At 41.6% G+C, this 13,158-nt stretch overlaps 1 protein-coding gene across 6 annotated transcripts in view; it reads right to left on the bottom strand.

Moving 5' to 3' along the window:
* TANC2 (tetratricopeptide repeat, ankyrin repeat and coiled-coil containing 2) overlaps positions 1-13,158 on the bottom strand; it is a 365,204-nt gene that overhangs the window by 44,250 nt on the left and 307,796 nt on the right. The gene's annotated exons all lie outside the window — the stretch shown is intronic.

Raw genomic sequence — 13,158 nt, 5'->3', positions numbered from 1 at the left:
TCTCCTCCTTGTACATCATCTCTCATGGATAACTGCAAGAGCTTCACTCTTGCCACTGCCTCCTCCCTGGCTCATACCACTATCTATCCAGCAGAAACCTGATCAAATTTCTCTTCAAAATCCTTCAATGGCTCTATATTTCCTCCTATACATAATCTAAACTCTAAATTGTAAATCTAAACATGGTATTCAAAGCCTCCCCACAATCTGTCCCTTATCCGTTTCTTCACCTCCTAACCTTGTACTTCTAATTCCAGATGGAGTATAGAGTTTTGAACATGCTTTCCCTCTGCCTGTAATACATCAGGCAAACTACTTCCCAGTCTTCCAGCCTCGGTTCACAGCGTCTTCTCTGGTGCCCCCAGATGGGGCCAGCGGTTCTTTCCTTTAGGCTCTGCTGTATCTGGCACGCAGCTCCACCGCCGCACGGGGTACACCACGCACTGTGCGTGTCTGCGCATGAGTCTTCCTGCTAGACTCTACTCAGGACAGAAGCCATGCTTTCTCACATATGTTCTCTGAGCTAACAAGAGTCCGTACTTGCAGAATGAATAAAGGTCCCTTTTGTACAAATATACATTTGTCCACTACCTACAGTTTCCACAATTACTACAGCACTTATTTAGACTCGCTCGTGCACCTTTATTATGGGCATAGGCATGAACATTACTAACGTGGTAGACTGACTGAGACTCAGCAAGACTGAAGAACAGACTCCAGCTCACCTGGCTAGGATACAAAGAGAGGAGAGTCCAAGGTCTTCTGAAACCTTGTTCCACTGCCACACTGATCAGATTAAAACGTAAAGAATAGTATGTTCATTTTTATAGCACACAATCTGAATCCTTACAATCAAAATTGGCAACTGTTAATTTTGACATTTTTCGATTAGCATTTTTGGGAGACAGCAGTTAAGAAATAGAGACAGCCCTAGTCTTTGTGACATTTTAAGTATGACTGAACACAACCGTGTTTCCCCCTATAATTACAGATGATGGTGATAAAAACTGACTCTCATGTGAGCTTATACATGGTTATAAAGACCAGTGGGCGGTGGCCATGGTGAGGGTAGAAGTATTAGGATTTCCACATAGTTTCTATAATGAGGTCACTTTGTGATTCAGTCACCTTGCAGACTCCTTATCTGCATTCACAACATTGCTTCCTTATCCCTGAAATAAAGTCCAATTCCAGTTCTGTCGCTTTCAAGCTTTCAGCAGTGGACAAGCTTTCTAACCTCTTTGAAAGACAGGGAGAGTAACACCTCTCTCTCAGGACTGGGGTGGGAATTAAGTAAGAAATATTAGGTAAATGTATTTTGTATTTCTTTTATATCCTCCGTAGTCACTAGCATAGCACTAAACTAAAGGAATGAACAGCAATCACAGAAGACTTAAAACATGTAGGAGGATGACTGTGTGCTCAGAGTTTTAATGTGTACAGCATGGTGAAACGTGATACCCTAACCTTAGCTCCAATCTTTGCCCTTCCACTAACCTCATTGTAACTTTACAGCCAGAAGGGAAGCCCATGGATCAGGGGAAAATGATTGGGGATGGGTGCCATTCACAGTTAGCTGTGGAGGAAAACCTGGTATTGTCAATTCAGGCAGAGAATGGGGACAAGAACAGAGCTAACCAGATCCTAAGAAGTAAGGTAAAAGTTAAGCTAACAGGAGGAATATGAATTTCTCATGTCCATCAGAGATTTTCAGAAGGATATAAGCCTTACATTCAAGATAGATTTGGACATATTTTAGGAGAGAATCAATCACATGTCAGAGTGGAAGATTCCTCCCCCAGCATTCTCTTCTCTTCTCTCTCCCAACAAAAGGCAGGGAAGGTCGTACCCAGCATAACACAGGGTAGATCCAATCTCAATTCCAGCTGCAGGCTTCAGCGGTCCCTTGACATGGAATTATTAGAGACAAGTGATAGTCACCCTTGAACAACTACAGATGATAAGACAATGAGGAGCTGCTCTTACCTGATGCCCCAGTACCTCAAAGAATTCAGAGCTGTGGAGTCTCTCAGGCAACGCTTTCTAAGGCAAGAAGCAACATCCTTACCCTCCACCCATTTACTAGTTTGGAAGTTGCCTAACAGTTATTATACAACTGTTTTAGTTTTATACAACTATAAAACATACAGTGGTGCTAAGTTTGTTTTTCTAATAGATTTTCACTTAGCAACCCTGAAAGTTAGTGATCTTAAAGTCTCTACCTGTAGTACTAACAAATGTACTCAAATATCTCCAGCATGTATAGGTCCTCCATTGTTCTAGTCAGAGTCACTTAACGTGTGGTCACAGATGTCATCAGCTCCTGGGAGAGCAGACTCAATATACAACACTTCAGCATTTCAGAGAAACAACACTTAAGTGTTCTGATATTCTTCTGTGTGGTGCTAGGATGTGATAAAGTGGAACAGGGACAGCCAGCTGGCAAGGAACTATGTACAATCTAAAGCCTGTCCTAGCTATCTTACAGTGTGGGCTGAAATGACACGTGCTGCTGTGGAATGTCTTTATGTTATAGAGGTACATGTGGGAATTATTTAGGGAGACCTAGTGAGATTAGAATTACTGGGCAGAGATGGATACCTGTCTACAAAAGGTCTGTGCTCCTGTCCACAGTCAAGGGTGATGGTGGGAAGCAGTTACTTTGCCAGGGACCTTGCGTTCACATTCGAGTGGGGTCAGGTGACCGAGTTCTGGCTAATGGAACATAGGCAGAAATTATATTCATCACATCAGACCTAGCACAGAAAAATCTTCATCTTTGATTTCACAATCTTATTACTTTCTCTTGTTTCTGTAACTGTAATATTACTCTTGTAAATTATTACTTGGCTCACCATTTTCTTTTAGTGTTTAAATATACCTATTCTGAAATGAACCTACTTATGAAACAGAAGATACCCCAGAGGAGGGCATGGCAACCCACTCCAGTATTCTTGCCTGAAGAATCCCACGGAGAGTGAAGCCTGGTGGGTCCTTAGGGTAACAAAGAGTCGGACATGACTAAAGTGATTTAGCACACATGCCATGAAACAGACTCACGGACATAGAGAACATACTGTGGTTGCCAGTGGGAAGAGGCTGGTGAACAGACAGAGTGAAAGGCTGGGGTTCAAAGATGCAAGCTAATGCACACAGAATGGATAAGCAACAAGGCCCTGCTGTATAGCACAGGGAACTATATTTAATATCCTATGATAAACCATAATGGAAAAGACTACAAAAACGAATGTATATTTATTTGTATAACTGAATCACTTGGCTGTACAGCAGAAATTAACACAACACTGTAAAACAATTATACTTCAGTTAAAAAAAAAACACCTGTTCTGTTTTCATGCATCCAAACTTTCTGCTTTATACCCTTAACCTGGATGACCCTGTTAAGTTATTATGGCTTCTACTGTCAGTTACTTGCTGGTAACTCCTCAGTCCATAACCTCATGCCTTCAGCTTTCTCTTTTCCTGTTCTCCAAGGTCATATTTCTACATACATTTGTGCATCCTCCCCTGGAGGCAATTCATTATAACCATGTCCAAAATAGGACTCACCTCTCTCCAGAAGCCTGTTCTTCCTCCTGCCTTCACTCACGCTAGAAGTCTTCCCCCATTCAGAATGCTCTATGTCCATCAGCAGCTTCACTATTTTCCATCATCCAAGATAAGTTCTGAAATCATTTTTGATTCTTCCACCCTTACCTCCCATACACAAAAAAAGACCAGGTGCTTTTGAGTATCTCTAAAATGTCTACGCAGCTCTCTGTTCTCACATTGCAGTCTTACTATTTCTCAGCTAGACTATTGTTCTAGACCTGTGACTAGTTCCCCTGACTGCAGTCTCTCCTTCAACCCATCTTCCATACACTGCTTGTCAGAGCTATTTTGCACTTGATCAGACTTATCTGATCACTGTCTCTTCTTTTCTCAAAAATTATAGAGACTCTCTGTTATCTACAGAATAAACTGAGAAGTCTTAAACTTTTTAGACTTTTTAGACTTTTTTCCTAGTGACACTTCCTATCATTCTCTGACTGCATGTCTTGTTTTCTAATGGCTTCTCATAATTCCTCAAGGGCACTTAATATTTTCAACTTGCTTTTCCTCCTGCCACTCTGCTCTCTAGCCTCCCTAGAGTGTTCTCCTGCTCCTCTGCAGCTAAACAGGATCAACTCATCCTTCAAGGTTGAACTTGACTGTTACTTGCTCTGAAAAAGTATTTTCTCTCTTTAAAAAAAAAATGTATTTGGCTGCATCGGGTCTTAGTTGCAGCACATGGGATCTTCACTGCATTGTGCAGGACCTTTGGTTGCGGCTCTTGAACTCTCTAGTTGTGGTGTGGGCTCCAGGGTGCACGGGCTCCAAAGTTGCACTGCAGCATTTGGGATCTTAGTTCTCGGAACAGCGACTGAATCCATGTCCCCTGCATTCCAAGGTGGATCTTAACCACGGGGCCACCAGGGTAGTCCCTGAAAAGCATTTTCTCTTTGTCTAGGTTCCTACGGTACTTTGTACTGTGGCACGTTATTGGTTGCTATGTAGCTGACCTTCCTTGGTAATGGCTTTAGTGTCAAGGGGTATGTTATACCTAAGTTTCTCTAGTGTATAGCACAGTCTTTGGTGTCCAGTAAAGTTCAATAAATGTTTCATGAAAATATAGATAGGTTTGAGGAAGAGCAACACAAGGACTTCCAGATCCATTTTCTAATTCACTACTCAATTCAGCCTTGAATTTGCGGGCATCTCTGTTGCCACTGATCAACTGTGAAATGAATGTGACTATGACTCAAATATTGAGAACAGACTGACAATCCTGATCTTTTTCATCTCTCATCTTAAAAATTCTGCCTGCAGTTAAATCTGGGGGTTGACGCTTTACAGTCAGTCGGCCTGTTGCAAATGGCACCCACATCTTTACAAAAACGCTTGCTTCCATCTTCAGCGTATTAGTTAGTAACTGCCCTGGCATGCTCTTTTCATGGCTTTCTCGTGGAACTGGAATACAAAATCCATTTCTAGTCAGCTTGTCTTGCTGTAGCATATTCAAGGTGGGAATGAAGGAGCTGATGGGAAGTAGGAGACTAGAAGTATGCCCTAGATGTACCTTTATAGAAATGGGTGGAACGACATTATTTCTTTTTAAACATAGAACTCAGCTAGAAATCCGCTGCTTTCTCCCTGTTGGCCTCACAGTTTCCTAATGTCCTTCTTTCCGCTAAGGCAGCACTGGCCCTAGGAGAAGGGACACTTCTCTGCCTGTCCTCTGCCAATGAAGTCTTCAGGCAGTTGGCAGGGCTTATAAGGCAGAAGAGTTATAACTTCATCAAACTGTCACAGTTTGAAACACCAACAATAGGCATAGGAAGATCAATCAGTTCTTCGTTCTCCACGTTCCTCAGTCCTTTGTTTGAACCTCTAGTACAGCACTCTGTCTTAAATTATAGCTGGTTATAAATGTGTTTGTAAAAACCACTAACCTGTAAGTCCTGGTAGACAGATCTATCTTACTCATATGTGTATCCCCTGCAGTGCTTAACATAGAGCTTTGAATATATTACTTAATACATGTTCACTGGACGTATGCTGACGTGCACGTCTTTGTTTTCTCCTGATGCATGGCAACAGAATAAACAAGACGTATTCTATTGAACTGTGTGAAGAGTTTATCAAATTTTTTAAATAAAATGAGTAGCATGTATATGGGGAAACAGTGGAAACAGTGGCAGACTTCATTTTTTAGGCTTCAAATCACTGCATATGGTGACTGCAGCCATGAAATTAAAAGATGCTTACTCCTTGGAAGAAAAGTTATGACCAACCTAGACAGCAGATTAAAAAGCAGAGACATTACTTTGCCAACAAAGGTCTGTCTAGTCAAGGCTATGGTTTTCCCAGTAGTTATGTATGGATGTGAGAGTTGGACTATAAAGAAAGCTGAGCGTCAAAGAATTGATGCATTTGAACTGTGGTGTTGGAGAAGACTCTTGAGAGTCCCTTGGACTGCAAGGAGATCCAACCAGTCCATCCTAAAGGAGATCAGTCTTGGGTGTTCATTGGAAGGAATGATATTGAAGTTGAAACTCCAGTACTTTGGCCACCTGATGTGAAGAGCTGACTCATTTGAAAAGACCCTGATGCTGGGAAAGATCAAAGGTGGGAGGAAAAGGGGACGACAGAGGATGAGATGGCTGGATGGCATCACCGACTCAATGTACATGAATTTGGGTCAACTCTGGGAGTTGGCCATGGACAGGGAGGCCTGGTGTGCTGCAGTCCATGGGGTCGCAAAGAGTCAGACATAACTGAGCTACTGAACTGAACTGATCACTTTTTTGTTCACTCATTAATTCACTGTTAAACAATATATTTACTGAGTGCTGACTGTGTGCCAGGAACTCTATCAATCATTAGGAAGACCAAGGTGAGCATGATAGGAAGGTTCTTGTCCTCATGGAGCTCACTCACATTCTAGAAGGGAAAGTGGACAGTAAACAAGTATTCACAGATAATACATTGATAAAAGATTAAAAGTAAGAAGATTGCTATGACCAGTAAAGCCAGGAAGGACTTTCTTAGATAAGTGACATGAGGAAGTCTCAGGAGGTGGCTGTTAGGCTGAGACCGGAAGGAGTGAGAGATTATGCTGTGTGATGACAGAGGGAAAGCATGCTCCAGACGGAGGGACCTATTAAGTGCAAAGAATCAGGAGTAGAAGAGAGCTTAGCAAATTCTAGGAACTGGCACATGACCATTTATGACCAGAATACTGTGACTAACAGGGAGAATGAATGAACTTCATTAGAGAGGGAGGCAGAAGCTATCTTTGTATAATAATATAGGGTTTTGAAGAATCTGGCTTTGATTTTATTCTAATCACAAAAAGAAGCCACTGAAGGATTTTTTAGGAGGAGGTTACACGGTCTGACTTGTATTTTTTAAGAATCACTTTGGGTGCTGGTGGAGAACGGATTGACAGGGAGACCAATTAAGACGCTAAACCAGTCCATGTGAGAGCCTAGGGTGCAGTCAGTAGAGGTGGAAATAAGTGGACACTTACAAGCAAAATTTGGGTTGTAGAACCAACTGGATATGCTGATGGCCACAGTGAATACATGTCTTACAGTTGTGGGTTCTTATGGTTGGGCGAACAGAAGGCTATTAGTGTTGATTTTATGAAATGTGGAGCTCCAGCTGCTTTTGAAAGTCTAGAGACAGCCAAGGAAGTTGCTCCAAACACAAAAAAACAAAATGTGCTGTCATATCCCACTAAGCTGGCAGGAACTCCTGAATGCTGTGCCATGGATCTTAGTTTGACAATCTAGGAGAGCCTGCGGGATTCCCATCTTTTCATTCAGCCAGTGTTGCTTCAGAGACTCATTTAACAGGACAAACAAGCCTCTATTTCCTATGCTACTTTCAGTACCAGAAATCTCCCTTAAAATTTCTCTGCTCAACTACTTAGGTGAATTTGCTTTAACCAGACTGGACACATCCACTTTAAAAAAGCTATATATATATATATATATAATTTAAATATATGAAGCAATATTAATTTTTGTAACAAAATCAAATATTTTGTTACAAATCTATCAAAAAAACAAGAGTACAAGTCTGTTCTGTGTTATCATTAGCTGGCTCTTCTGCATGCCTGTCAAGGTCCTAAAATGATGCTTTCTCTCCATTTTATAAGCAGGACTACTTCTCCATATGTTTATTAACTTAGCAAACTTCACATGAGTTTTTATGACAGTAAAAATAAGTAGCTCTCAGTTTTAAATTGGTTTAGAGAAGAATTTTGATTACCAACTTTTTCCAAACTTAATTTTGGACTTGTAAAAGGAAAAAAATATATATTATTGCTCCCATCTTTGAAAATACGAGAGTTTTAACAATGGGAACAATTTACCTATTTGACTAATAGCTGTGGGTTCTATCATCTATGCTGAGAGAAGCAAATCTGTACAGTTGAAGGGCATGTGTGCCATGCCCATTATGCATGGGCAAACTGGACACACTCCAAGATATACATCAGGTTTCATGCAGTATCCCCTTGCATTGTATTACAAAACCATGACTCGGGTCGCTAGAATAATATAGTTATTCCATTATTATTTTGAGTCTCAAGTTTATTCTTGAATCTCAAATTTGATTCTTGATAAAATGTATTCTTGATTCTAATAGGGAGTTAGAAACTGGTTTAAATAACAGGAAAAATATTTATTGGCAAATCAGAAAAATTTCTGCCAATTATTAGAGATCAATGAAAATCACAGCAAAATTATGATATCAAAGGTCATTCTACTAAGGGTCATGTGCTGGAAAAGGTGTTTGGTGTATCTCTCTCCTCTTTGCATTAACTCTTCCAAACCCTAAGGGCTGATTTAGCTCCTCAAGTCTTTTTTTTCTTTCCATAATCTATCACTTTGCTGAATTCATCCCTAATGCTTTTAGAAAGAAGAATCTATCCACCTATTCAAGGGGTTATTGTGGCAGCCTGCAATGGCTCTGAGAAGTAGTCACCTCAAGTTTGTGTTTCCGTGAAAATGAAGGTTAAGGGTCACCCTGCTGGGAGGCTCCTGTGTGGATTAAAAAACCAAATAAATAAAACCACCACAATCCTCAACTCACCATTCTGTGGTCACTTCAGACTTAAGCATCCTGCCAGAAGCCAGGCTGTACAAGTCCCTAGCACAAATTAGTTTTCCTTTACAGGGAGAATGCCCTCTTTTCCCCCTGCCCTGTGACAAGCTGCTTCTTCTCTGACACTCTGCTTTGTGATGTGGATTTTAGAGCACCCAGTCTCCAATGTGTAATTTGCTGACCAACATAGTAAAAATAATTTTTTAAAATATTGAAGAACATTTATTGTAAGATTTCAGCTCTGGCCACAAAGAATTAAGTTCTCAACTATTCCTATAGGTACAGGTAGGACTTGAGTAGCCTTTTCCCCCTTCCTTCCGGCCTAAATTTGATTGAGTTTGAGGAAACCAGGTCAGCCCAAAATAGGCTTTCAAATCAAACCTCATCAGGCTGCGCAGCTCAATACTTGTGAAACTTCACAACGTTTTAGTTGAACAGTTAAAAATAAGGCAGCAGAGTCTTCTCATTTCTATGTCAGAATGCTACACATACATACAACAAAATGTTGATCTGAGAGTTGTTCCTTGGGAAGGGAAGGCTAACAATACAATGGGAACAGAGATAACAGGATAGGAAACAGAGAAGAAAGAGTGGGGATTCATTCAGGGCTAGCCTAAAGCTATGTAGAAATACTAAGCAGTAACTGGACAGCACCACAAGGCTGGTGGCCCCAACTGTCTACTCTATCAACCTCACATCTCAAGAATCAAAGTCATCAATAGGTTAGATTATAAAGGCTGGTGGTGGTTTAGTCACTAAGTCATGTCTCACTCTTGTGACCCCATGGACTGCAGCCTGCCAGGCTCCTCTGTCCATGGGATTTTCCAGGCAAGAATAATGGAGTGGGTTGCCATTCCTTTCTCCAGGGGATCTTCCTGACCCAGGGATTGAACCCAGGTCTCCTGCATTGCGGGCAGCTTCTTTACTGACTGAGCTATAAAGGCTGGTGACATCTCTCAAATGCCTTACTTAAAAGGCACAAGTTGCTTTGAACGTTTTCTACTTCCCTTTTATTAGCATAATAGCAGAGATTAGTTTATTAGTGAGTTAATCTGATAGCTCAGTGCCCAAGGGAATAACATACAGGACAGGTTAATTTCAGAGTATGACAGGCTATGACAGTGATGAACAGTGGGAAACAGAAGGCAGAATGAAGTGGTGCAGTCTGAGGCTTCTGAGTGCTGCAAAGGGCAAAGTTCTATCTAGAGTGCAAACCTAAACTCTTCTAAGTTTTGATGTAATAAAAGATTTTGCACTATAATTTGCTTACAGTTTGAGAAACATAAACATGCGTATATATACAGATACCCTTACCCTATTACCAAGCCAAGAAAAGGCATCTATAACTCGTCTTTCTGTGGCAGTCAGATGTGTATGCAACTTTCGGTCATTCTTTCCGGGATGTTAACTGTGTGCCCTGATTCTGGGGCAATAGGCAGTCTGATATTTAAAATAAGGAAAACCCTATCTCAGCTGAAGCACTGACCCCCAGCTCTGCTACTTCCTCTTCTAGCACCATCCTCAGATTACTGACTCTCTTCACGTAGCAGAAAGGATCGCCCTGGATGGCCTACTTCTGACGAAGGTCAACTACTTTTTGGCATCAACAGAATATTCTCATTTGTGACTAACTCCCTAATAAGGTCAACAAATTCAGGGTGAAGAAGTGAGTGTTGAAAGCCCAAGAAAACGGACCAGAAGAGATGTTCTGTAGCTTCTGAAAGTTCTCCTTATGCAGAGTCAGGCTTTGCACTACTTACTGTGATTTCAGAGGCACTGAGTTGGCCTTCCCTGATCTACTGAAACGCTCCAGAGAGAAGCTGGAGAGAAAGTGGAGAACAGGGCAGGAAACAATGTACAGAAAGTAGAGGCTCAGGGCCTCACAGGAAAACCCTGCCTGGAGAAGAGTCCTGCTAACCAGACTTCCCCACAATGGGAAGCAATTATAGCCAGTTTCTTTGAAAGGCCAGCCTGGGCTTTGCCAGTGACATCAAATTCTTAGTGAATTTCCATCTCGTTGACCCAGGGGGCCTCAAGCTCTGAGATCAACAACGTAGTAACAAAGCTGGTGCCAGACGGTGCTGCACAGAAGGCTGAATTCCAACTGAGATGAAACATGCAAGGAAGCTTTTTTGATAACTCCCGGTCCTGTTTACTCTCTGCCATTAAGGGATATATGATGATCCCTTGGAAGTCTTGAGTGTTATTCAACCACCAGGGAATAGACTACACAGCATTTGAAGTTAGGAGTGTTTGCTCTTCCTGTCCCAGTGCATCAGCCTCTTGCCAAAATGATCCTAGTTAATAAACAATGTTGAGAAGGTAAGCCTGGAAAGCCATGATGTGGCTGCATAAATACCATCTTTGCTCCTTTGGGAGCCGGAGGGTTTTTATCTGTTGTAAGGATACTCTTAATTCAGGGTTAGTCTGGTTGCCTTGGACCTCAGTTTTCAATTCCCTGAGATGTTCCAGGATAAGAGAGCAGATCAGCCAGCAAAGTTCCTCTGGAAACTGATTTCAGTGTTTATTAGGCAATTCTAGATTGGTCTCTTTTTCTTAAATATGTCACTGCCAACTCTGTATTAACACCAGCAGCAGTACTAGCGGGATTTACAATAAAATCCTCTTGGGAATCATATACAATTCATAGAGAACTCAGACCCAGTTGTTTTTTTTTTTTAAATCTTGTGCCCCCAAATACTAATAGCAGAAGACTGTTGCAACCTATCCAATTAGCTACAGGGATTTAGTTAAAGCAAACCTGAAAGGTCTATATGCACGTGAAACAGGAGGGAAAGGGGGCAGGGCACAATCTTTGAAAGAAGACACAGCCTGAGGACACGACAAACTAATTAGAACCAAATGGGTCCAAGACGGCAGACAAGTCAACTTCCACCAGACCTTAATCCTCAGTACTGCCCACTGCAACACATCAGCAAGCTAAATGGTATAACCACAAGCACCATGACAGTTCCAAGGCTGACCATCAGAGACCAAAAAGAGCGTGGTGGCCTAGTTCCTGGAAATCTCCACCCCTTCCTCCAAACAGTTGGAATGATTCTCCCACTCATTAGCCTAAGGAATTACCCAGCCCATAAAAACTAAACACACCACATTTCGAGGCCACTCTCACCTTCTGAGGCAGCCCACACTGTCTGTGAAGTGTGTTGTTTTCTAAATAAATCCACTTCTTAACTATCACTTTGTCTCTCAGTGAATTTGTTCTGTGATGAGACATCAAGAACCTGAGCTTCATTAAGTCCTGAAATCAAGTGTGTGATCTCAGTTGGAAGACTGGGTTTTGGCCATGTTCAAGTCCTGGCACGTGGGTTCAAGTCCCAGTCTGAGGTGTGCAGCTTCACAAAGAGAGGGGGTTAGACAAAGAACATTCCCCAACCACTTTCTTTGTACTCTGTACAAGTCTAAGCATTACACTACATGACCTCACTTAATTCTCAACAGTTCTAGGAATATATTCCTTTTATGTAGGTAAGAAAACTGTCTCAGAAACATTATATAATTTTCCAAAGGTCACACAGTTCCTGGAAAAGGTAGGACTTGTTAAGCAGGTCATCTGACTCAAAAGTTCATGTTCTTTCCACTACAGAATGTTTCTTTAAAAAGTTTAACTCTTAGGGAAGATAGCACAAAATCTGCCTGGCTTAATATCATCATCAGAATCTGGAACTAATTTTCTAATGAGTCGGCAGGAAGTAGGCTGAGAAGTGTGCCCACAAGCACAGGTGTCTCTAACAAGGGCGAAGAACGTGCCCCAGGAGTAACAATAAAACCCCAGAACAAAGACTGTCAGCCTCTCTGATGAGTCACAGAAGAAGTCACATGTGGCCTATCTTCTTTCTGAGCCAGAATGAGCTCTGCATTTGGCAGCTATGTTGTTCGTGTCTTCTTCGTTTCTAGGAAATCAAGACTACACCTGCTTTTGATAACATCAACTTATTAAAGGAATAATTCTTTTCTTTGAAAGAATTATGTGTGTGTGGAGGAGTAGAAAGCACACCTCATTAGGATGCTAGAGATCTAGGTCCTATCCAAGAGGATGGGAAACAGTCTCAGGTGGAGTGTGGTTTGTAGAACTGAGAAAGATTCTTAAGTCACAGTCGAGTGCATTGGGAAAGAGTGCTGGGGTAAGTCAGTGACATCTGCCGTGGGTGTGGGGGTTAGGGGAGGAGCAGTACGTATGCTACACTCGTCATTCCTCTTCTAACCCCTGTTCCTTTCTCCTCCGTTACCTTTATGCTTTTCTGCAAGTGATTCAGCATTTTAAGGCCTTTATAGTAAACCAGGGATAACAACACTTACTTTATCTAAAGGTAGAGTGGCTAGATGTGCTGATCTCTTCAAGTCTTTTTCAGATATAAGGTTTAAGATTCCATTTTCCAGCGTAAATCTTAGGACCAGCTTGGGCTCTAATGAGGTCAGTCGCTGGTGACTTTAACAATGGCCTGGCTTTTAAACGGGCAATCACGATTTTAAAAGAATTCT

Source organism: Bos javanicus, chromosome 19 (genome assembly GCF_032452875.1).
Source record: "Bos javanicus breed banteng chromosome 19, ARS-OSU_banteng_1.0, whole genome shotgun sequence".
Lineage (NCBI taxonomy): Eukaryota > Metazoa > Chordata > Mammalia > Artiodactyla > Bovidae > Bos > Bos javanicus.
The sequence above is the reverse complement of the archived record's forward strand: the minus strand, read 5'-3'. Positions and strand labels throughout refer to the sequence as shown.